The sequence below is a fragment of the Rhinolophus sinicus genome, linkage group LG05, assembly GCF_036562045.2.
Source record: "Rhinolophus sinicus isolate RSC01 linkage group LG05, ASM3656204v1, whole genome shotgun sequence".
NCBI classification, from domain to species: Eukaryota; Metazoa; Chordata; class Mammalia; order Chiroptera; family Rhinolophidae; genus Rhinolophus; species Rhinolophus sinicus.
Window position 1 is genome coordinate 4,999,412 of NC_133755.1, and position 25,695 is coordinate 5,025,106.

Here is a 25,695-nt window from a genome sequence, read left to right on the forward strand (position 1 = left end):
AAAAGCCACCTATCGCCCTCCAATTTAACAAATGGAAAAACTGAAGCACAGAGATGTATATTAATTTGCCCAAGTTCACCGAGGAATTGAGTGGCTCACCAGAGACTTCCAGCCAAATCTTCATGTCCAGAGCTCTTTTCAGACTATGCAGAGGGTCTCCTCTGTGCCAGCATTCTACTGGCGACATGAGAGAGTGACAAAGAGCTCACTGAGAACCAAACATGCAACTGAGAAGATGAGATACAGCCTTCCACACCCAAAAACCCGAAACAGCTAAGTAACAATATAAGACTCTGATAATTAAAAAATAAAAATAAAAACAGTTTTAGGTGTTCAGAGAAGGAAGATAATTTATATTTGAGTCCTGAGAAATAATTTCATGGACTGTATCTCAGAACAGCAAACTTTTTCTTAATTTTTTATCTGAAAATAATTTCAGCCTCAAAATAACCACAAATATAAAAATTGTGCAAGGAACATTAGTATACCTTTCATCCAGATTCTGACTCACCTATTGTTAATATTTTACCCCATTTGCTTTATTATTTGTTTCTATTTACTTCTTTCTGTCTTTAGTCACTCACTCATTCATTTTACACACAGTTTTTTCAGAATCATTTAAGGTAAATTGCATACATTACGGCCCATTACCCCTAAATACTTCAGTGTATATCTTTTTAAATTAGGGATTTTCTCTTAACAACAATACAGTAATCAATTACATAAATTACATTGATCTATCATGCATTTATTTAACCTACTATTCTACAACCCACATTTCAGTTTTGTCAACCGCTCTAATAGCAATTTTCAATCTTAGGGCATTTTTTTCCACTATAGGATCCAGTCTAGTGTCAGGTACTGCATTGAATTATCAGGTCTCTAACCTCTTTCAATCTGGAACATTTTCACAGCCTTTTTTGTCTTTCGTGACATTGACACTTTTAAAGACTATAGTTCTAGCTCCATTAACTTTTCTTTGTTTAACATAATGTTCCTCGTTTTGTGCTTATCTGATATTTCCCTTATGATTGGGTTGGGGTGAGACTGCATAGGTGATGCTGTCTTCCTTACACATGATCACCGGTCAAGGTGTCCAAACTCTCTGTCCTAAAAGAGTTTACTTTTCTCCCTTGCAACTAATAAGCAGTTTTATTAGGCAATGAACCATTAGGAGCTTACAATATCCTGTTCTCGCCCATTTTCCTTAAACTTATCAGCCACTGATTGCCAGAGTCAGTCTTTACCGTGATGGTTGCAAAATAGGGATTTTCCAACTCCAGCTTTCCTACCGCAGGTAACGTTTGGCTTCCGCATTCTGACAGAAGAGCAAGCCCTCCCTCCTGCTCACCTGTCCATTCCTTCGTTTTCTTTCCTTCTTCCTTCCTTTCTACTTGCCTATTTGGTATAATTGGATAATAATGATTTTTCTATTTTTAAGTGGCTTATACTTCATTATTGTACTTACTTATTTTGGTGGGCAAAGTGTCCCAGATGTGGCCTTTGGGCGCCCCTTCAAGCTGGCACCTGTTTCCTTAGGAGATGCTCACATCATTTTTTAAATGCATTTTATTTTTAGACTAACTACATGACATGTGTTTCTTAAAAACAACACCTCCACTCCAAATAAATCAAGGTCAAAATAAAAGAAGAGCTCCAGGTAACATCAGTTCCGTGTGTCCTAGTCCTGGTGTGTGGATGAAAAGCAGCAGCCAGTTAAGATGACAGGTGATAGAGCCAGATTGTCAAATTTGTTAATATTTTTCCACTTGCAACCATCCTTAAATATATATATATGGTCACACCATCCTCACGATAGAGAAACCATGCCATCTGGATTCATGTTTTCACCAATAAAGAACTGGTAGTTTTTGAAATTAGCAAGGTGTGCTTGATTTGTTCTGCAGCCCTTATCACAAAAGGTTTTACTCTTTCTGGTCTCTGTTCTTCCAGTGTCCCCTTGATTGATTTTATGCAATCCTTGAGGTACTTCTTATACACTTCTTTTGTGAAGCTGGTTTCCTGCAAATGATGGTTCAGGACAATATCAACACCAGTGATAACTGTGTGTTCCATACCTTTGCCCTCGGGGCCTTCAGTGGAGGCATTTCCACCAGTGAGTGAGTCATCAATGTTACCCTCTGCCCTACTGACCATCTTTGCCTCCACCTCTAGGCACAGCCCGTCGCGATCTCCTGGATCTTGCAGATGTCGGAGAACATCTCGTCATGGCTGATGAGGTCCTGATCGATGATCATAATAGCAGCTGGAAGGAGACGACAGCAGCGCTGGCTTAGCAGGATCTGGGAGCTCAGAGCCAGCGCGATGCAGCCAGAGCAGCACAGGGGTGAGAGGTGGGAGGGGGGAGCCAGTGGAAAATCTCCTGTAACTTTTTTCAAGAACTTCCCTACTTCCTGGCATTTGGAAGAATTTCTGGAGCAATAAGTTCCAAGCACATCTGGAATCTACTCTGCCTCAGCCTTGGGGCAGAAAACGGTTGGGAAACAACCAGTCGCCTGTACTTTGGGACCTTTGGGGTAGTTTCCAAAGATGGCAGAAAGAATGCTGTAGAAGGAGCAGCATTTTAGGTTTAAACAAGGACTGTGCTGGACACAGAGAAAGGATTTCAGATTCCCTCTTTGTACCAGTTTTCTATAGCTGTGTAACAAATTAGCCCCCAAAATATTAATAGTAACTTAAAACAACCGTCTGTGAATTTTCACTTGAGGCAAAGCTCAGTGGAAATAGCTTGTCTCTGATCCTGATAGTGTCAACTGGGCTCAAGTAAGAGTAGAGAATCCAAGATGGCCCCACTCGTGTTGGGGACTTTGGTTCTGTCTGTTGGCGGGGACACTAGTGCTCTTCCACGTGGCCTCTCTCTCCAACAGGAGAGCTTGACTTCCTCACGCTGCAGCCCAGGGCTCCAAGAGGGGACGCTGCCTACAACTGGCACAATGTTATTTCCACTTGATCATCATTGATCAAAAGAATTCACAAGTCCAGCCCAGTTTTAAAGTGAGGGAAATACACTCTACCTCTTGACGAAAGGAACAACATTTATGTTTAGCAATGGGAAGAACGGTTGGTGGCCATCTTTTCCAATAGTCAACCACACCCTCTTTTTATCCTTCCAATTTCTAGAAATAGGTTAGTAGTTTTTGAGTATCAACTTGGAAAGGAAGAAATGGAGAGTTTCAGGGACCTGAATGGGAAAGACTTATGTGACATTTATTTGGACAATGTCCTAAATAAGTGATCCATAGATTCTTGTTTCCAATATGGAATGAGAGTTTTGTGTATGAGAGTAAAGAGAAATATTCAAAAGTTATTGGAATAATTGTATAGGTATCTTGAAACATTTTTAAAATCTTAGCTTAAGTGAGATTGAGAATCTGAAAAGGTTCCAAAGCAGATACAGAATAACGCTATTTTTAAAAAAGGATTTATACATAAGGAACGCTTAGAAAATCAAAGGTCAGAGGCAAAAGATGGGCACTATGGAAGGGGATTTGGTTACTGTTTTTATTTTATTCTTTTTAACATCGTTTCCCATTTCCAGCAAGGACAGAATAACACCACCAGCCACAAAGACAGGTTTGCATTTCAACATATATAAATAAAATCTCGATTAAAGTGAAAATGAGAAAAATGGTTTTTCCTAAAAATCCATTTCTCTATTTGGTGCCCATCAAATACTGTGCTATGCACAAGGGATAGGAAGATGGTATGAGCTATATTAATAGTCTCTGCCCTTCAGCAGCTTCAGTGGAGTGACAGACACATTACAGGATCATTACAATAGAAGAGAGACCTGCCAAGAACACCACCTGTCCTGTTCAGCGATATTTGGATGCTGTTCAGCAAAGATGTAGGATTACAACTTCAAATAGAAACATCACAGACTCAATGATCCTTTTAATCTTACTTTAAAAAAAAAATTGGCAACAGAATATATGTGTAGAGACTGTCATACATACTCTGTTTATCTTGGTTTAGTTTTCTTCTCACCTTTTTATTTTATAGATTTCTCAAACACATACAAAAGTAGAGAGAACAGTGTAATGAGCACCCTATCACTCAGCTTTAATAATTATCAACATGGATCAAAGCTTCTTTCATCTACACATCCCACTCCCCTGTCCCCAGATAGATAACGTGAAAGCAAATCCCAGACTTTATATTATTTAATCCATAAATACTTCTGTTTGTATCTTTAGAAGATACACACCTAAAAATATTAAGAATAGAAACTTAATATCAGTCAGTGTTCAAATTTCCCTGACTGTCCTGTAAAAGTCTTTGGCATTTTTGATTGTTTGAATCAACAGATAGTCAAGGTCCATGTGTAATATTTGGTTAATATCTCTTCTATCTCTTTTAATGTCTAAAAATCCTCCCTCCCTCTTGTCTGATTTCTTTCTTTCTTCTTATTTTGTTGTTGTTGCTGTTGAATAAATTAGGTCATTCATTTTCTATGGACATTAGATCTGTAGAATTTTCCAGTCTGGATTTAGCCAGTTGCACCCCTGTGGAGTACTTAACTTATTTTTCTATCTTCTGTATTTCCTTCTGATAGTTAGATCTCGAGTCTTAATCAGATTCAGGTTTGATTTCTTGGTGTAAGAATCTTTCACAGGTGGTAATATGTCCTTTCTATTTATTGCATGGTATCAGGAGACATACTTGGGAGTTTCTTTTTTGGTAATGTTAGAATTGTTCAGTAGATTTGAGTATTAATGGTCTGGCCCTTCTTTGCAATGCTCCCCCATCAGCCGTTGAATTAATGGTTTTAACAACGGAGATTTATTTTTAATGCTAAGCTTTGTTAATTTGGTGACATCAGATCTTTCGTATTTCCTGACTCACGCCAAATGCTGCCCAGAAATACACATATGTAACATAGTACAGGAGAAAGAGTAGGGCATCTTCATCTCATTTTTCGGAATCTAGCTGACTAACCTCCAATAAAGTCACGCTCGGGTCTCATTTTCCTCAACTGGAAAACGAGGGAATTGCTAGGTGATTGAGTTATTTTCTAACTCTGAAATTTTGTGGTTGCAATTTCCCCAGATTGTCACAGGAATGATACTGGCTCCAGAATCAACATTTGACCTTTGCCTGCGTGTATACACAGGTCCCACCCACTTCCCTGTCTAAATAGCTTCAAGGGTAAGAAACCTGGAGTGAAAATTTGCGTTGTTCCTGTTGATCCATGAATAAAATTTTGGTGCGCCAGCTGTTGAGGCCCCACAAGTTCTGAGTAGCAAAACCAGTATTACTGCTCCGTAGGCAGGGGGTTAAACACAACTCTACCAGTTAATCAAGCTTTATGGGGATATTTTTTAATGCTATTTGACAGTTAAGTCAACAAGGTGTTTCAGAGATTTTAAAAGAAAACAGCCTTGAGTGTACTTGTTCAGAAAGAAATCTATCAGCTAATTCTGACTTTCGCATGACAGTAACTACGGTATTAGTACCATCTTCAGATGTCTGAACTTTTCTCTAGGGACAGTTCCTTTACGTCAAAGACTATTGCTATAGGTCCTATATTTCTTGAAATATAAACAGACATGTTATTTACCATATATGCATCTGATTTGCAATATAAACATACTTACAATATATATCAGAAAATTAACAGTACCTTCAAATCAGTAATTTAATATGTACATTGATGAGAGAAAATGTAACTCGTAGCTTTCAGTTGAAAGAAACAAACAAATGTTGAAAGAGCCATAGGAAAGCCATCCAGATTTCTCCTGTCTAAGGAATGTCTAGCTTTATAAACTAAGCACAAAAATACGCATCTCTGTCCCGTAAGATTTGTCTGCATTAAACCAAATGAACCTTCTACCCAGCGTGTCCTTCGTGTCAGAGAAAAGTGTCCCCGTGAGTGCCAGCAGCATAACCCATTGCTTCCTTTTGTAAATCTAGACTCCCTGAAAAGATCTGGCTTTAAAAACACTTTAGTTGAGAACTTTCTATCTTTCTTATCATCTAGAGGGCAGATTCTATTTCATGTTTAATTCTGATCCTCATAAACAAGATGAGAAAAATGTTAAAGTAGAGGGATGAGGCTCAGGGGATCAACTCTGGGATCCTTTGTGAACCACCTCAGACTGGAACATGATTTGGAGAATGTTTTATTGCTTAATGTATAAGTTATTCTTTTCAAATATTTATAGTTCACATATATGAAAGAAAGTATAGCAGCCTGAGGTTGAAAATTTCCTCCCGCTCATCTAGACTTCAGCCAACATGGAAGTTGTTCTTCTGAAGTTTGGAAGCTACACTCCTGATAAAGGTTTTTTTTTTTTTTTGGTGCGAAAAGGATTTTAGCTGAAACTGTGGAGGAATACGAAAGAAAACACAAGGTCTTGAAAACTGGGTGACCGAGTCCTCATTTTGAATGAAAAGGGCTCCGGTGCTATTTCCTAAAATGGAATGTCATGATGGAACGATGCTTGACAGACTTTGTCCCAGCAGTTACTTGTAATTCAGTGACATGGCCACGTGGCATAGGCCTGCCTGCTCTGAATAGGAGCACCTGGAAAGAGAAGGTTCGAGGACTGGGTCTTAAACCCTGACTGGACTCTTGGTATTGAACCCAAAGTTGCAGAATAATAACTCTAAGAAGGTATATGAAGGTTTTTAGGGAACAAAGGAAGGAAAACAAATCTGTGTATCGAATGTATTCTTACATTCTGTCCTCTGTTAAAGAAAACCCAGAGCTGGACAGAAGCTAAAGCAATGAAAACACATTTTCTTCAGGACTTCAATATGGGAAGAGACCTCAGTACAGAATGGGGCTCAATTCTGAACACAGCTCCTTTATAGTGAAGGAGCAGAGTGAGGAATGGGGGTCAGTGGATGAAAAAGTACTAAGAGGAAACATCAGAACTAAGGAGGGACTCTGGCTAAAGTGAGCCAGCAGGATTCTTGCCAAGACTGGATTATGCAGAGGCAAAAACAGACGTTGAAAAGTTGGGGCCCTGTAGAGTTTGGTCAAGGAGAGAATCTTTGTCACCTCTTCCAAAATGGATTTGATGCAAAGTACAATAAAAATTATGACTGTAATAAAATCATTAATATAACAACAAAAATAAAATGGTGAGGCGCTGTATTAAGTAAAGGAAGATAAGGAAAAAATTATAATAGAAACCTTGGATTTGCAGAAATCTACTGCAAATAAGCACAGAAACAGCTCTGAGTTTCTGGAGAATGGAGACAAAGAACCTTGAAGGATAGAGAAAAGTATTTTCCTCCCCCACAGGGTAAAACAGAAAAATCTCTTTATTCTTTTAACATATGATATAATAAGGAATAATAAAGTCCAAGTAACAGGTAATAAGTTCTATAAAGGCTCTCACAGTTTACATTTTAAACCTTTAAAACTGAGAAAGACTTTTTCATGTAGTACCTTGCTTTCATTCTGAAATTATTCTGACTCATCCTTATCTAAATTGTACCATTAATCACAAAATTTTAGAAATATATTTTCATCAATGAATAACAATGGCCATTTATTAAGTCATATTGGCCTGGTATTTTAATGCATTTTCTGTGCAATAAGTCTGCAAAGCAGCTATTAACCCATTTTAGAGATGAAGAAATTGAGGCTCAGAAAGATCAATTTACCTAACATCTCCCGTTAGTAACACAATCTGGTATTCAAATCAATGTCTATCTGATTCAAAAGCCTGTGTTTTTCATGTTGAATGGCTTTGGTTTACAAACAGTTTCAAAATCTAATTTTCAGAAACGCTGGATGTATTGATTAATTCCCTGGGCATTTCGGGCTTAGGACTCCCCTCTAAGGTATGAAGTAATGTTGAAGTAATGGAGTCAGGTCCTCTGCTGTAGGTTTATACTTTATCTGCCCCAGGAGCAGCATGGCAACAAAGCATTCCTGCTAGCCCTGTAGGCAGGACCATGGGTGTTTGCTCACTTCATGATGGCTCCGGGAGTGTTGAATATCCTACTTGGTGGGCACCCAGCTGTGCAGGGTCAACTCTGGGCAGTAAAACACAAATCCCTCTCCTTAATCCTGCACTTAAGTAGCTCAGGGCTCCCTGTGCAAATACACTCACAGCCTCTCATGTAATATGGGACCCAGAGACTTGGAATCACTCTCCTGCACCCTCAAAGGCAATTGATATTTGAAACAAACATAAAATAATAGAATTTTATAACCAGATAGGACTTTAGAGGTAATCTAGCTCAACCCCTCATGTTAGACAAAACAGTGAAGGCTCACAGACTTCCTGAAAGTCCCAGAAGTAGTTAGTCTCCCAACTCAGAGCCCCGTGAGGCCTGATCCTTTCAGGTGCTTTTTCCACTGTGCCGCCTGGCGCGCCCTAATGAGGAAAGCAGCGTGGGTACAAGACCCCCAGGAGGACACTTTCCACAGTGTTTAATACTTCGAGTGAACAGATAGAAGAGTCTGAAAAGCTCTCTGGAATCCCAAGTTTTGATAACATAACTCGCAAAGGACACCATAATGGTATTTGTACAACATTGTTACACAATTGAAAATTTCTTCACAGCCATTATGTTTACTACCGTATTTCCCTGAAAATAAGATCTACCCTGAAAATAAGCCCCAGTTAAGATGGTCAGACAGACAGACACATTTAGTATGTTATGACAATGTTCCAGAAGAAGATGACATGACTGTATTTGAATAAATGTAGATTATTGTACATGAAAAAATAAGACATCCCCTGAAAATACACCCTAATGCATCTTTTGGAGCAAAAATTAATGTAAGAACTGGTCTTATTTTCAGAGAAATAGGTATAAGACCCAGTCTTATTTTTGGGGAAACATGGTATTAATATCTTACATGTTGATAACATTTTATAATTTGTGGACTATTTTTCCACGTACTGTCTCATGACTAGGAAACTTACTAGTACCCCCATCTTATAGATGAGAAAACTAAAGTTCAAAGAAGTTCATACGTCTTGCCACACAGTAAGTGACGAAGATGGGACCAGAGCCTGTGCCTGCCTCCTAATCCAGTGCTCGTTTCTCATGCTCTCTAAGAAGAGACATTAGAGCAGCAGGCTTTGATAAACTCATGTTAAAGAAAACCAAGGCACAGATCTCTCATTTAGGCACTTAGCCAAGGTAATATACACAACTGGCAGCAGAGCTGGTCCAAGACTTATGTCTTTCACACGATGTTCTTGAGACTACAACATAGGACTCCCCTCACCTTTGTTAATCCCCAGAGCAGAACACGGTTTGCAGATAATAAAGACATGTAAGTCACTCCAAATTTGGTAAATCTCATTCTGCTGGGCAATGCAAGGGGGAACTCTAATGTCTCCAATGTGTGCGTTCTCCTGCCAAGTTCAGATCCTGTGCATCTGTGGCTTTTTCCTTCCTTTGTGTAATGAGTTTGAATCTTTTTGGAAGGTACAGTCTCACAAGGAGAAGTCATAGAGATTCTTTCTCTCTGTCAGCCTTGTGATGAAGTAATTACTTGGCAATTAGCAAGAGAAGTCTTTCTGCCAATTTGGAACTGCACCAAGAGAACTGAGGGAAATTCCAAGATAAAGTTCAGAATTTGACCCTCAATATGAATAAGAGATTGTGGTGAAAAGGGAAGCATTCTATTCTCATGAGGGTGGGGCAGAATTTCAGTGGACCATCTAGTGAGGATGCTTCTGTTTCTCTCTTATGTGTGGAGAGATACATCTTCTAATACGATCTTTAGGAGATCATTACGTAATTGAGGGTGGAAAGGTCCAAGTTAAATGAACTTTTTGCTTTTATTTAACTAGACGAAATGTTTGTTTTACTATCTGTGAGTGTATCAGAAATACCTACTGTTGTAAATTTCCATACATTCATTTATAGCTTTTGGATCATAAAACTTTCAAAGCAGTCTTCATCAATCCTGATGCAACTATTAAAGAAATACATAGACATTACAGAATATGTGGAAACACAGAGAGACGTTAAAAAGAAAAACATCACGCAAAGGCACTAGGTATATTCTTAAAGGAACAATTGAAACAGTTGAATACACCATCTTTCTTTTTGATTCCATGCTTTTTCGGAGACAGCATTTCCCCTGGGCTAGCTATATTACAGAAATAATTCTAATCTGCTTCCAGATCCAAATTGTGTGGCCTCTGCCTAGGAGTATCTGAGCATAGGAAAACCCTACCTATGTCACATGTAAGGTACTTATCTCTTGGCTTATTTTAATGGCCTTCCTATATAAAATTTAGTTTTTCAACTACGGAATTTTATTTCTTAAAAGTTACAATATTACCTTTGGACCCTCTCCCCACAAAGGACATAGGATCTCTAGAGATACCGTGAATAACTTAGAAAAGGTAGCGTGGGTCTGCTCTGGTGGTTTGGAACAAAGCTGCAAAAGTCACTATTACTCATTTGACTCTGAAGGCCTAAAACACATCTTAGTCGGTACTAAATCTCCGTCAATAGGCAAGGGGACCACAGCTTTACTAAGTGCGTGAGAGTATCTCAATGACACAGGCAGATGAGAGATATGAAATGAATATACAGGGCTCACCAATAGTTTAAATTAACAATTGAACACACTGAATCATAGTTTTAAATTGATAGTATCTGGAGATACACTACACTACTTCTCAGAATACCTTGACCGAAACTATTATGCCAGGCAAAATAATTTTAAAACCTGTACAGAAAGCTGGCATTTGAATTGATTCTGCATGCCAGAATGCAATAAAGCAAATCTATTCATCTAAATGCTTTTTGTTGAATTACACAGCCTCTTTCTCTTTGCCAATTTGTTTGTTTGCCAAGTTCGATTGATTATTCAGGATAGTCATTTCTAGCTTTTGAGGTTTTCCTGTCAATACACACTACCTGACTTTCCAAGAACTTCCTCACTCTATGTTTTGGGTGTCATCAGGTTTTAGGAGTTTGTCTGAGATAGAAAAAAACCCAGAAAAATAAGTCTCTTTGCTACAATATGGAAGTCTTTCCAAGATAACTCAGAATCCAGGGGAATTTTCACCTGCAGTAAAGGGCAACTTCTGATTCAAGAAAGATTTGTGAAATGTACTAGGTCGCTCTCCTAGGAGGATGAAATCCTGTATTTACTTATTATACTGGTTGTGTGACGGTCACTTATCATAACACAGCCCTGAACACCAAAAAAATTCACAGCTTTTTGTACAAGTCCTCCACGGGGCCTCCATTCTCTTTTGCCAGTCTCCTTACTTTGGGAAACACTCAAAAACATTCAACAAGGGACTTCCTGTTTTAAGATGACTGAAGGATGTTCCCACCTCTTTCTCCTCCTAAAAATCACTCAAAACCAAAACAAGGGGGAAAAAAAAATAGAAACACATATCCCATCTTTAATAAAGTCAGGAGAATTCTGAAACCCCAAACTCAAACCCCACTCTCTCCCCCAAAATATTGGCTTGCCACCAGATCACTCTGTTGTGAAGCCCAAACATATTGTGTCCACAAAACAAGAACAGAAATGTATTTATTTATTTTTAAAGGTATCATCAGAAAACAAGAAAGATATCATCTTTTGGAAATTAAAAGTAGAAACACAAAAACAATTTTAAAGTCAGTAGAAGGATTGAAAGATAAAGTTGAAGAAATCTCTCAAAAGTAAAATAAAGAGATAGAGACGGAAAAGAAGAGAGATGGGTAAAAATTTAAAAGATCATTCAGAAAGTCCAATATTTGAGTAATAGGAATGTTCCAGAGAAAAGAGTGAGGAAGAAATGATCAGAGATGCAATTTCCTCAAACTGAAACACAAGACTCCAGAATGTCTCAAGTGTCCAGCACAATGCACGACGGGAAGACCCAGAACAAGACACATTGCGTGAATTCAGAATATCAAGTATATTACAGACCATAAAACCTTCCAGAGAGGCAAAACAGGGTAGATCCTAGGGATTCAGATGCCATATCAGAATGGCATCAACTTCTCAAAAGCAAAACTGAAAACCAGACGACAGTGGATGAATGCCTTCAAAAATGCTGAGTGAAATGACTCAGAAACTTGGAGTCTAATCCCAAGCAAACAATTTATAGGAGGATAGAAGTGAAGACATTTTAGTCACTAACGATAAAAAAATTATTTATCCCCAATGCATTTTCTCAGGAACGTACTGGAGTCTACATTCCACCAAAATGGGAGAATAAATTAAAGGAGTGGAGCAATGGGTGAACAAACAGGAGAAAGAGGTCATGGGGATTCTCAGGACGCATTGGAGAGCAGTCCAAGCCAGCCGAGGCAGGAGAGCAAGGACTGGGGGCTCAAGGAGCATCTCCAAGAAAAACTGCAGTGAGGAGATTACATATAAGTACGCAGAGAGCTGTGGGGGTTTGGGCAGGAATGTTATTAGGAGCAAGAAGTGTAGACGGATGCAGAAGAGCAGACACCCCATAGGGATGTCACCAGAAAAAAGAGGAATTGATAGGCTAGCAGATAGGCTTGGCCTTGTAGAAATTTGGCTATTGGAGGTACGGAAAGATGTGGACATGGATTCAAAGAAATTAAAGGAACAGCAACAATAAAAATGAAGCTACTGCTAACTCTTGGAAAAACAGATTTTTCAAAAAAGGAAACAATATCAATATACCTTTTGGCTCAGCAGAGAATATATCTATATTATGTTACATCACTATTCAGTATTCACATAACAACGTAAATACTGAATAGTGATGTAACCAAACCTTGTAAAACTACATGAGGTTTTCAACAAACAGTGCTGGGAAATTGAATATACATATGCAAAAGAATGAAGTTGGACCTCACCTCACGTTACATACAAAAAAATGAAGTCAAAATTACTGATAGATCTAAATATAAGGGTTAAAACTATAAACCTCTTATAAGAAAACATAAGAGTAAATCTTTGTTGTCTTGGATTAGGCAATGCTTTCCTACAGATAACACCTACAGCACAAGGAACAAAAGAAAAACTAGATAAACCGGAACACATCAAAATTTAAAACTTTTGTGCTTCAAAGGACACTATCAAGAAAGTAAAAAGACAATTCACAGCATGGGAGAAAATATTTGCAAATAATAATATAGCTGATGAGAGACTTGTATCCAGAATATAAAAAGAACTCTTACAATTCATTACAATAAAAAGACAAGTAATTCAATCTAAAAATAGGTAAAGGATTTGAACAGACATTTCTCCAAAGAAAATATACAAATGGCCAAAAAGCACATAAAAAGATGCCCCACATCATTAGTCAATAGGGAAATGCAAATCAAAATCACAATGAGATAGCACTTCACACCCACTAGGATTTCTAAAATAAAAAAGACAGACAAGTATTGGCAAGGATGTGGAGAAATTGGGACCTTCATACATTGCTAGTTGGAATGTAAAATGGTCCAGCCACTGTGGACAGTTTGGCAATTCCTCAAAAAGTTAAACATTGAGTTACACTATGTTACAGAATTCTACTCCTAGGTACTCATATGAACCCAAGTGTATTAAAAAACATATGTTCACACAAAATATTGTACTTGAATGTTCATAATTATTCATAATAGGCAAAAAGTGGAAACAACTCAAGTAGCTACCAACTGATGAATGGATAAACAAAATGTGATGTGGATATCCATCCAATGGAATGTTATTCCATCATGAAAAAGAATGAAGCACTGACATGCTACAACACGGATAAACCTTGAAAACATTATGATAAATAAAAGAAGCCAGACACAAAAGGCCACACATTGTCTGATTCCACTTACATGAAATGTCCAGAATAGGCAAACCCATGGAAACTGAAGATCGATTAGTGCTTGCCTAAGTTTGAGAAGAGGGAAGAGTGGGGAGTGACAGCTGATGGGTATAAACTTTCTTTGTGAGGTGATGCAAATGTTCTAAAACTACATAGAATGATGGTGGTACAACTCGGACTATCCACCAAACCACTGAATTGTACACTTCAAAAAGGTGAATCGTATGGGATGTGAACTAAACCTTAACAGAGCTGTTATACAAAAAAACTCTATTAGGGAAATGAAAGGAGGGAAGATAATGGAGCTAAAACCTTATCTACCACTCCTGGTCATCCATATATTACGTCTAAAATTCATGGGCCAAAAGACCACTGATTTGCAAATTATTTTAAAATATAAAGGTATAGTCAAGGAAAAAAAAAAAAGCAACCCAGCTGAAAGAATGCAGGAAGTGCTTCTGGGAAGCTGGCTATGGAGAGAAGATAGACAAGGGATTATTCTCTTTGATTACTAGAAGCCTTTTAAGAAACCTGGGGAAATTTTTAAACTATTTACCTGTATTCCTTTGATAAAAGTAAAATTTTAAAGTTTAAAAAAAAAAAAGTAAAATTTAAAAATGCTCAAAATTACTGACATTGCACAAATAATAATGTTAATAATTCAACTACTGCTTAAATATTTGGGCAGCGTGTAAAGAGCTTCCTGGAAATTTGATGAGCAACAGGGCAGTGTCACTCTCACTTGGTTTCTCCTCACAAAGGAGAAACAAAGGAGATCTTTGCAGCCTCTAAGAATTTTAAAGTATTCCCTTTCCATCAATTTAAGTTCTTATCCTTAGAATGATTAGTAAATGATTGTTCAAAATCATGATATAAAAAAGCCAGACAGACTTGGGTTGGAAATAGCACTGCTTTGTTCAAGTAACTGATTTCTGAGCTTTAGTTCCTTCACCTGTAAAATGGGAGTGATAAAACCCTCACACAATTGCTATGGGGGTTGGATGAGGTCATGTGTACGAAAGCATCTAGCACAGCAGATGGAAAGTGCTCAACAAATATTCTTTTCATTCATTCATTTGTTCAAACTAAAATGAGTCATGATTTGAAATGAAAAAAAAAGGAACAAGACTCCCCCCAAAGGCAGACGTGACCAATGTGACTACTCTGTTCTGCAAAAGAAAAACAATTAAATTTTAGACGTTTGTGAGAATTATTTTTGACGGCTCTAGAATTCTTTGAATCCCTCAGTTAGTTACTATAAATCTAAAGTGTCATTAAAGAGAAATGCGATCCCCTTCTGTCCGGCCTGCAAAACAAGCACACACAGAATGGGACAGAGCAAAACTCTCGTTTGAGTCAAGAAGACGTGGACTCAGTCTGATTCCTCCGTACACTGACCCTGGGCAACCTCTCTGGGCTTTGATTTGTTCATCTGTAAATTTGAGAAAATGTATTACTGTACCAAATCTTCATGTTACATGGCCTGCTGGGTTGTTGTGAGGATCACCTAAGATATTGTATGAGATGGCGTCAACCATGTAAGAGCCATTCAATAAACATCAATTTCCTTCTGACTTTCTTACGGTGATCTCAACCGCCTTTTCCCCTTACTTCTCAAAGACTCTAAAATACCTTCTGAGCTGTTTTTATAATACCGCAAGATCTTTCGTCCCACTCTGAGGATGTTTGATCAACTGTCCAGACAATTATCTTTTCTCCTACAATGATCTGGACCGCCCTTATTTTATCCTCCCCTCCCTTTCTGGAATTGCATATGCACAGAAAAGAATAGTAATAATGTAATCTTTATCTTTGTACCTCACAAAAATCTTAATAATTTCTCATATCTACCTCAGATACATCTTTTTTAAGATGTATTTATATATATATATATATATATATATATATATATATATATATATATATATATATATATAATAGAGTTGAAACCCTCTATTTTGAAATTAGAAGCCATCATTCCCAGGTGTGTTTTTATGTGTCTACAATAGATGATATTGTTTTGCAACTTTTTAAAGTTAAAGAAATTGTGTCATATTCCATGTGGCATTCTGAGATTTGCTTTTTTTTATCACCAGCATTGTTTTTGAGATTTATCCCAGTTGGTGTATAAAATTCCATTATGTGAACATACAGTGATGTGTTTCTCTATGCTCTTTGATGGACACTGAGGTTATATCCACATTTTCACTGTTACCAATAGTCTCACATGGAATATTTTTGAACTGTTCTCTTTGTGTGCATATTCCAGAATTTCTCTAAGGTAGTGGTTCTGAAACATTTTTGCCTCAGGACTCCTTTCTACTCTTGAAGTTTATTTAGGGCCCAAATTGGTTTTGTTTATGTGTGTTAGAGCTATCAATATTTATCATATCAGAGATTACAACTGAGAACATCTTAAACTATTAATTCATTTAAAATAGCAGATTAGGAAACTAAAATTTAGAAATTAAGTAAGGAAGGCCACACATGCTGAGACAGGACTCAAATCCAGCCAGAGCTGCTCCCCTCCTCCAGGCCCTACAAGCTCCTGCCTGGGCCTGGTAGCGACCCTGGGGTGGCTCCAGCTGCAGGGTGACCTGGTCTCTGGGGTCCCGAGCTCGACAGGGAAGAGACAGGTGGGTGAGGCTCTGACCTGTGGGGAGGGCATATGTGGCTTTAGGGCCCCCATCGCAATAACAACTGGGCAAAGGCAGAAGGGGGCGCATGATGTGACCAGGACAACAGCTGTTTGCACGCGCTGATGTTCAGTTGTCCTGGTTCCACATCCAGCCCTGTAATTCAGGCTCAAGTCTCTTGCTTTGCCTTTAAAAGCAGAGTTAGAAGTTACCTGCATTCACCAGAATTCATCTTATCTCTCCATTTATTTTGGCCCATGTAAACATCGACTCAAACCACTCCAGTCAGCAGAAACTTGTGTATCTTTCTTCCGGAAGTGGCCGCTAGCCGATCTCTTGTATTATCTATGCACATGAGGGCCTATTTAGCAGACCTCAGATTCAACTATTCCCTGTTATCTTTGAATAGGTTCTATAAATAGCTACCAAGACACACTGATAGGATTACAAGCTTTCCATTATGCCACTTCAATGGTTAAATGTAAACATTAAAACTATATCACACTCTCTCTAACCCTGTTTCGAGAATGCTTTTTATTATTACTTATTTGTTTTTTGGTTTTAACTACATCAAAACAATGAACTTAAAAACAAAAGGGATGTAGGGTCTCTCTCTGGATAGTCTTGATCCGTGTCGGTATGTCTGCTGCTCGCTTTAGAGTACAATTTATTTGTAGTTACATGACATCACATGCTGGTCAATGGAGTTTGTTGAATAAAGATTATATGCTGTCAGTCTTTCAGCCAACAGATCACCAGTTTTAGAAGTTCTGGAATAAATACTGCCAAAATAAGGAAAAGAACTATTACAGAACTAGATAGCAAATGAAAATTCTAGCAAATAGTCAAGATGACTCGCTGGCTTTTAGCCAATTTGATTCTTACTTTTGCTGAAATGTCATTGTTGTTTCCTCGTTTTGAAATCACCTTTCTTCCTTTTTATTGCTTTTCATGCTGCTTTATTTACCTGGATTTAAAGTGGCATTTGTATTTAGGGATTGCTTATTGAAATGGTATTATAAGTATCTAACTGAATACCAAAAACCAAATATTAAGTTCTATTTACAAATGTTCCTTGTTCTTAAAAGGTAATTTGATGTTATTCTGTTCAAATAAAAATTAAAGGACTATCACCTGCCAGAGAAAAAGAATTTATCACAATAATTAATACAAGAGGGTGGGACACACACAGGACACTGTTGGAGTTCAATGTCACTGAGAAGGACAATGCAACATTCCACATACGTAATCATATGTCATAAGGACTCTGCATCCGTTAGATGGCACAGAGTGTCAGTATGTCTGAAATATGCACTCAATTCACGGGATAAAGTTTAGACGAATCCATTAAGGCGTTCGGGCTTCTGTAATTTAAAATATAGTTGCTATCAACTTTCCCCATCCTATTTCCTCCTAAATTTTGATGTTTTGTTAGATGCTGAGATGTGTTTTCATTCTTTCTGCAAAGTTTGAACACATAAGCTTCATGTCAACTAACACATACAATATCTTCTTTGCAATAAATTATTGCTTTTATATCTTTATTACTAGAAAAGAAATTATTTACTTAATGAAAGGAAGAAACTTTCCTCTACCCTTCAAGGTTCTTTCAGTTGGTCTAATAAATTGAATCTATATGAGACTAATTAACAAGAGAAAATAAGTAAATTTAATTACATACCTACATATGAGAACCCCACATACTACATATGCGAACCCCACATATAAGAGAAAGTCAGAGACCCCACATAATGAGAGGTTCCAAGAAGGAAAAATGAGGCCCCTAATTCAAACTCTTCTATGTAATTAAGTGGGGGCAGAAGTTTCTCTTGAGTCCACGGGGTCTCTGGTTATCTTGAGCTCAAAACAATCCACAGACCACTGAAGCATATCTTGGGGTGACTCGTTCTGAACCCCTACACAACCAAAAGGCAGCTTTAAAATTAAAAGTTTAGAAGCATTTTTTGAGGATCTACAATATACCAGATGTGTTTTTTATGAAAATTTGTAGAGTAAGAGTCCCATTTTATGGTTAAAGGAAATGACACTCTGTGGAGTCGATGATAGGATTTTACAGTGAATAAACGCCAGAGCTGGTATTTAGACTCAAGTCATCCTGTGTTTCATATGACCCTGCCCTTTATAACTTCCTCTCACTCCCCTCCTCCAAATGCCCTCCCACATGGTAACGTGTTGTCAGAGGTTGCTTCCTTGACTCTCAGAGGCCCAGGAAAGAACATCATTCAATTCAGGGGACTGGTAGCATTCCAGTTGCCACAAATCTAGGCCATGTACTCATCTCCTTCAGTCTGTGTCCTGTGTCTACTTCAAAGTTGAATTCAAATTCTGGTGAAAAATGCCATGTGTCTATCCCATTCTGTGCTCTAAAGCCCTAACATGTGTGGAGTCCTGCTGGTTCCACAAAATGCCTGCAGCTGACGGCCTTTGACTCCAGAATGTTCTCTCCTTCTGTTCACTCAGGCCCTCATGCTCTTCTCTGCCACAATAGTGCATGTTCCAAGTGATCTGGACTCTGGGTTTGGCTCCTTGCGATCCGTTTGTGTGACAAAGGCCAGCTGTAAGGTCTACAGGGTCAGGGTCCCTTTGTGTATCTCACCACCAGTGCATGACTCATAGAATGTTCTTGACAAACCCACTTCAGTGAATGAATGTAAGGGTTATATTTCATTCTCTTGGGTAAAGGAGTAATTGTCTATTTGGGTGTGAGTTTTGGTGCGGCCCAGCATCAGTAGTGAATCAGGAAATGTTTGCTTCTGCTTCTCCTTCAGAACATAAAGATGCAAAAGATGCGGTTATTGACCCCTAAGATCTTACAGCTTTATCATGTACATCCAAAAAATTGATGATGATTCACGAGCGTATATGACAAATGCCAAATTAACTGCAAACATGAAAGTGTTATAGATTATCAAAAGAATGGTTGTCTCCATTGTAAAAAGGAGCTTTAAAGTAAGTGGGCTTTGAAAGATGGCTGGGATTTAAAGAGAGAAAGTGAAATGAAGATGATATTTAAATAAGCAGAGGTGTGATAGGGAATGAACAGGACGTGTTTAAGAATCCAGAATATGCCAGGCTGGTTGGAGACAAAATGCTAATCATGAAACAATAAGAAATAAGATTGGAAAGGTAAGAGAAGGCTTTATTAGATAGAGCATTGAATGCAATTCATAGGAGGTTGGACTTTGTTTTATAAGAAATAAGTATGTATATTAGTTAGGATTACTTTGGCTCCATATAACATAATAAACTCAAAATAGTTTAAAAAGAAAAAGGAATTATTTTGGAGAACGTGGGCTGTCTTGCATATGGTAATTACCTTATATGTAGTTGTTGTACTAAATTGAAATTTTAGAATAATGTTCCTTTAAGATGGATGGGGGAGGAGGAAAGAGAAAAACAATGGATGAGGATAAAAAGAGAGTGGTTGTAAGGGCATTTATTAGATGTTCCTGAGCTCAATAAAGGAGAAGTTGAGGTCATTCTTTTCAATATTCTTTTGTCCCACTCCTCATAGCTTGGGGTACCTTGATCACTCCCAAAAGGCATGTTGATGGCAGAGAGAAGAATGGGATCTTGGAAGCTGTTTTCTCTCCGCCCCTCTGCAAACAGGGACTGTTTCTAACCAAAGGAAAACATTTTCATAGGAGGAGCCTTTTTCCTTTCCTCCTCCACTTTGTATTGTCACGAGACACACAAAAGACTTTCATTATGTCATTCTGCACAGAGCACGACAAAATCAGGTAATTTCTTTCAAAAAAGGGGAAAGAACAATTCACTGTCTGATGGATGGTCATAATTTCTATAGTGCATTTTCCTTAATTGTACATCTCAGTCTTATTTTGAGAATTCATTCAGAGGGCAAACTCCACTCAGCCTGTTAATATTAGAATAAGCAGCTGTGAAAGCATGAATTGTTTAAAAAGCCGTGAGTATAGGTCAGACGAAACCACCATTACTTTATTTGTTCAAAGAAGATAAAAAAACAAATTAAAAAGAACATTGAGATCAGAGAGGAAAGCAGTCTGGGAAATGCGAATGAGTAAATTTTCTCATAACTTTTTTTCTTTTAAAAATGTTACTAATTTGTGCGAGTCTATGGAAGAAAACAGGAAGTTACAGGAAGAAAAACTTACTGTAACATTAAACTGCAGTTACTATTATTTCAATATTATTCATATTATTCCAATTTTATTTTGGATCCTTTCATGTACAGTTATAAACTTTACATTGTTATAAATAAGGTATACCTAATATGTTGTGCGTTTTTTGTTTGTTTGTTTGTTTGTTTTTTAAGGAGGGCTCAGCTCACAGTGGCCCATGTGGGGATCGAACCAGCAACCGTGGTGTTATTAGCACCACGCTCTAACCAACTGAGCTAAATGGCCACCCATGTTCTCTTGTCTTCATTGTTTATTCGATATAAACATGTCCATCTACTGACTTTAGTTAGCTCACTTGTCATTTAATATCCCTATAGCATCCTGTCATGTTGACATAACCCCTAATACTTGGGAGTTGAGAGCGAGTTAGAGTTTTAATAGTGTGACAAGGCTTTGCTCAAACTTCAAATTGACTTGGTATGTGTAGAAGAACAGCAAAGTGGAGATTATAAAGGACGAGTAAGAAAAGTCCATATGTGAGGGATTTTATTATGACTGTTATTTTCAGGCAGAAGGTCTTAGTAACTTCTCTTGTGAGTTTTTCTTTCCCATTTAAAAAAAAAAAAAAAAAAAAAAAAAAAAATCCCAGTGGGGCTAGATAATGCTTTATTTCAGAGTGCTGGGAGCACAGACTGAAGAGATCTGTGCGCCAGTTATTGAGTTTTCGTCTATTAGTTCCAAACTCATCCTGTTATACTCCACTTTGTAATGCTGGAGCGGAGACTCTGCAAACTACATTTGCTCTTTGCCAGTGGGTCCATGTTTGGCTCTGTCAACAGGGGCACAAGGCGGAGACTGCACGGCGGGAAGGGAAGAAGCATTTGTTTCTTCCCAGTTGCTTCCTGTGTGACTTGTGTCTACTGTGTGTGACTTCCTGTCTGCTTCCTGTGTAACTTGTGTCTGCTGTATGTGACTTCCTGTCTGCTTGCTGCTCCTGTGACTGTCACCTCACAACACTTCCTCGCTCTGGAGGCAGTAGTTCCTTCCTCAAGTATCTGAATCCAGTTGGCAGTTTTTCCAACACTTACAGAATCAGCGCTATTGCCTCCCCTCAACCCCCATGCTAACTGCACAGACTCCAACACTAGCTGAGCAGTGCTCTCTCCTCAGAGGTCTGGGTTTCCATTTGTCGTGTTTTCTTACTTCATTTTTTTTTTCAACCTGCCTTCTGTTGAAATGATAACATTTTAAAATGCCTTTCCGAAATGAACAGAAGCTGGCAGGAGAGGGAATCAGGGAGGTGTTGGTCAAAAGGTATATAATTCCACTTTTAAAAATTGATTACGACGATTATATAAACCTTTATGCTATGAGCTGAAGTGTGTCGCTCCAGAAATTATATGTTGAAGTCTTAACTTCCAGCACCAGAATGTGATTCTACTTAGAGATACGGCCTTTAAAGAGGTAATTAGTTTAAATGAGGTCATTAGGATAGAACCTCACCCAATACGACTGGTGTCTTTTTAAGAAGAGAAAATTGGGACACAGACATGACAGGGGGAGGACCAAGTGAAGACACAGAGAGAAGACCGCCATCTACAAACCAAAAAAAGAGGCTGCTCAGAAGAAACCGATCCTACCAACACATTGATCTTTGACTTCTAGCGTCCAGAGCTGTGAGAAAATAATTTCTGTTGTTAAAGTCACCCAGTCTGTGGCACTGTACTTGGTTACGAAAACCCCAGCAAACTATTAATAATACCCTGGGTAATAACAGAGATATATCTTTTGATATACTATTAAACTTGGTTAAGATCCATCAAATTAGATGAACTTGAGCATCTTAAAATGACATGTATTATGTTTTGAAAATAGAGTATATACAGTTTTTCACTTGTCTTGGGATCCACACTAGAAGAAGAAAAACAGGATAACACAATAAATACCCCTATCTAGAAAAGAGTGCCATAGCAATGGAGGAAGGATCTCGGGCTGCACTATACATTGGCCCTTGATTTGGGCCAGAAATCCCTTAGGTATCAGTTTGTGGCGCTTCTCTTCCTGGCTGTGCAGTGGGTTTCATGATTGGGCTTTGGCCACTGGGAAAATTTACTTTTTCCAGTTTGCTTAAGTACCAGATCTGAGAGGAGCATTATAAGGTAAAGAACTACCCTTTGGCTGGGAAAGTGTGTGCGTGCACACGTGTGCACGTGTGTGTGTCTGTGTGTGTCTGTGTGTGTGTCTGTGTGTGTTTGTGTGTGTACCATGTCCCTAGCACAACTCTTCCACTTACTGTCCTATTCTTTGTAGGTGAATCTAAATGGCTGACGAGGCTGAGATTCTCTGTTAAGAGAGACTCATGGGTAATGGCTCTCTTATCACCAGGATTGAACTGGTGTTTTTTTTCTGAAGTGAACTGGAGAACCAGAGTGGGATATCTGTCCATTTCATCTGGGAGAGACTTTGCTACAAGCAATGCCAGTGATTTAATCTCCTTGACCTCAGCTTCTCCACGCCCGCAAGGCTGATTAGGCTGTGTAACGTGATGGTTAGGAGTGTAGGCTCAGAAGTCAGATTGACCAGCTTGGGAACTTTGCCTCTTCGTAATTATCTGCTCTTGCACAAGTGTTCACTCTCTGAACCTGTTTCCATGGCCATAAATGGTAATAATAAGAGCACTCACCTAGCATCATTTGGGAACAAAGCATATAAAACACTCAGGCATGGCAAACACAAAGCATTGAGCAGGTATTATTTATGGTGGTGGTTGTGATGGTTATTAGGCTTCTCAGAAACAGCAGCAACAGCGTGATCCGTGTTTTCATGGCTTCTCTCCCCTAACACCAGTCATGGCCTGGGATGCGTTAGCAGCACTCCGTTCCTTTTAACAGTGTCGGCCTGAGAACACAATGGGGCCCCACAGGTCACGCTAGCTTAGGATTTGCCTCTGCAGATCGAGCCACTTGCTGCCTCCCATCTCCAATGGGAGAAGAGTTTGGAGGGTTTCATGGGGTCAGGGCTCCAGACTTCACCACATTCACACAGAGAGCTCCGATTCATCTGCCAGAATGCCCACTGTTTTCTACTCAGGGCCCTAGCTTTAGACACAGGAAATTAGCTGACACAATTCTGAAAGGTCCAAAATCAGTTTCTCAATCTGGCCCTCCACCCTCTCCGAACAATGGCCCTGCTTTCCTCTGCCCCTTTTACAAAGACACTCCTCAGTCAGTGTCCATAAACAAACTGTCTTTCATCTCAGGAACATCTTTAATAATTTTCTTAAATGCAGTGTCTGGTTTTTTTGGTACCAATATTATTGCTAGCTGGGGTCTTATTCAGTTATCTGGGGTGGTTCATTTTACTGGCACCTTTATCATCAGTTTATATACTTGAGCTGTAATTGGGGTTTTCTTTGCTGGCGTACTGTCAGCCCCACTGCGTCTTTGTGGCTCCCATTCTCTCTTGACAACTCCCAGTGATGTCTTAGTTTCTCTGAGGGCATTTGAGGTGCAGCCCAGTCTCGCTGAGGTATACAGCATTCCTTTTTAACAGGCTTTCTTTTCTCGTTTATAAAAGTAGTTGGTTTCAGTTCTTTCAAATCTCCTTTACACAATTCTGCTATTTCTGCAACTCTAGGTGTTGTTGTCAGGGTTAATTTTCATTGTTTTGAGTATTTTCATTGAGATTTTCTTTGATGTAGTTAGCTTGGTGTGATGTTACTTTCATCTTTCTGGCAAATGTCCTATTAAGTATTATAGTTAAAGAAGTACATTTATATAATACAACTATCTCATGATGTTATGCTATGGCTGACCATTTTTCTCTAGTAGTTAGACCTACTTAAACAAGACATATCTGATGTCCTTATCAAGGCAGCAAGGCCCTAATTTTATTATAAAGGCATTTTGTCTGATGTAATCTTTAACTTGGGAACATATCCTAACTATTGCACTTGCTCAACTTTCTAGTGAGATTATAATAGAAAAAGACTTCAAAACAGAATATAATGATGTTAACAACATTAGATAAGGACAATAATTGTTACTGTCATTTGGAATTCTTTGCCACAAAGGAATCTGGAAGCAAAGAGTGGGTGATAAAAGACATAGGATGCTTGAGAGAGAGAGAGAGAGAGAGAGAGAGAGAGAGGATGTTGAAAAGGAAATCCACGGTTCAGATGGATGCCAGGACAGCACGGTGCTTAGGGTGCCCCTTGCCTGAGGCTCTGTGTTCTCACCAGTGCACAGATGGCTCAACTCCTATACAACACTGCAGTGTGTGACCTTCTGCTTTATTGCTTCCCCATCACCATTCGGGTATTATTTCTAAGCAAATACCTGAGAGGCAACATTAGCAAATAAGGAAAGACCAGCTGATAGGTTATGGCATCTAAGGATCAAGGTAAAACCTACTCTAAGATTTGTACCACTTTAAAAGCAGACAGACAGAAAAGCCTGCGTGTGCCAGGGGCTCTTGCTCCACTGTAAGTCACCTCATTCCAGCCACGGCTGGATGACCTGACCGGCTTTGCTCCAGTTCAGGCCAGCTTCATACAGGTGCAACCTGACAGACCTTGCCCGAGGCCCGCACATCTCACCTCTCCCCTCCTGCCCAGCACTTCCTGGTGGGGAAGAACTGGGAGGCTGCACTCAGGCATACGCACCCATAGGTGTGGGGGCCTAAGACCCCACTAGACCAGTGGAGTGTGGGCGCCAGCAAATACAGACTCCTCCCTTTCCTGTGATGTGTTTCCTCAAGGCTCCCGTGATCCCCACATGCCAGGACCCCATGGGACCGGTTGCCTCCAGTGGTCGCCGTTGGAGGAATACGATTAGCAACAAAATCTTCTCCCAACCCAGAAATCCTCTCCACAGAGGCAGTAGAGAAAGAAAGCACTTTTGTTATAAAAAAAAAAAAGCATTAAACCAGGATGCGGTGCACATCACGGGCAATCTGCTGAGAGATGGCGAAGACAGAAAGGTATCTCAGCCCCTGTACAGCCCGGCTGATACGGCCCATGCCACCCATGTTCGCAGATGAACAGCAACTCGCCCTCAAGTGCAACGACTTGACAGTACCATTTGTCACACCTAGCTCGTCCAACTGTCACCTGGTAATTGGGATGACCATATATGTTAGCGTATTGGCTGTATCCAGTGGAAAAAGACTTCTGTCTCTGTGATGGCAGGTAGTTTT

General features: G+C 39.0%; 1 protein-coding gene and 1 pseudogene across 2 annotated transcripts in view; both read right to left on the minus strand.

The window, feature by feature from the left end:
• Nucleotides 1–25,695, minus strand: part of MBOAT2 (membrane bound glycerophospholipid O-acyltransferase 2) — a 175,491-nt gene that overhangs the window by 110,250 nt on the left and 39,546 nt on the right. The window lies entirely within an intron of this gene.
• Nucleotides 557–25,527, minus strand: LOC141571927 (translationally-controlled tumor protein-like; annotated as a pseudogene).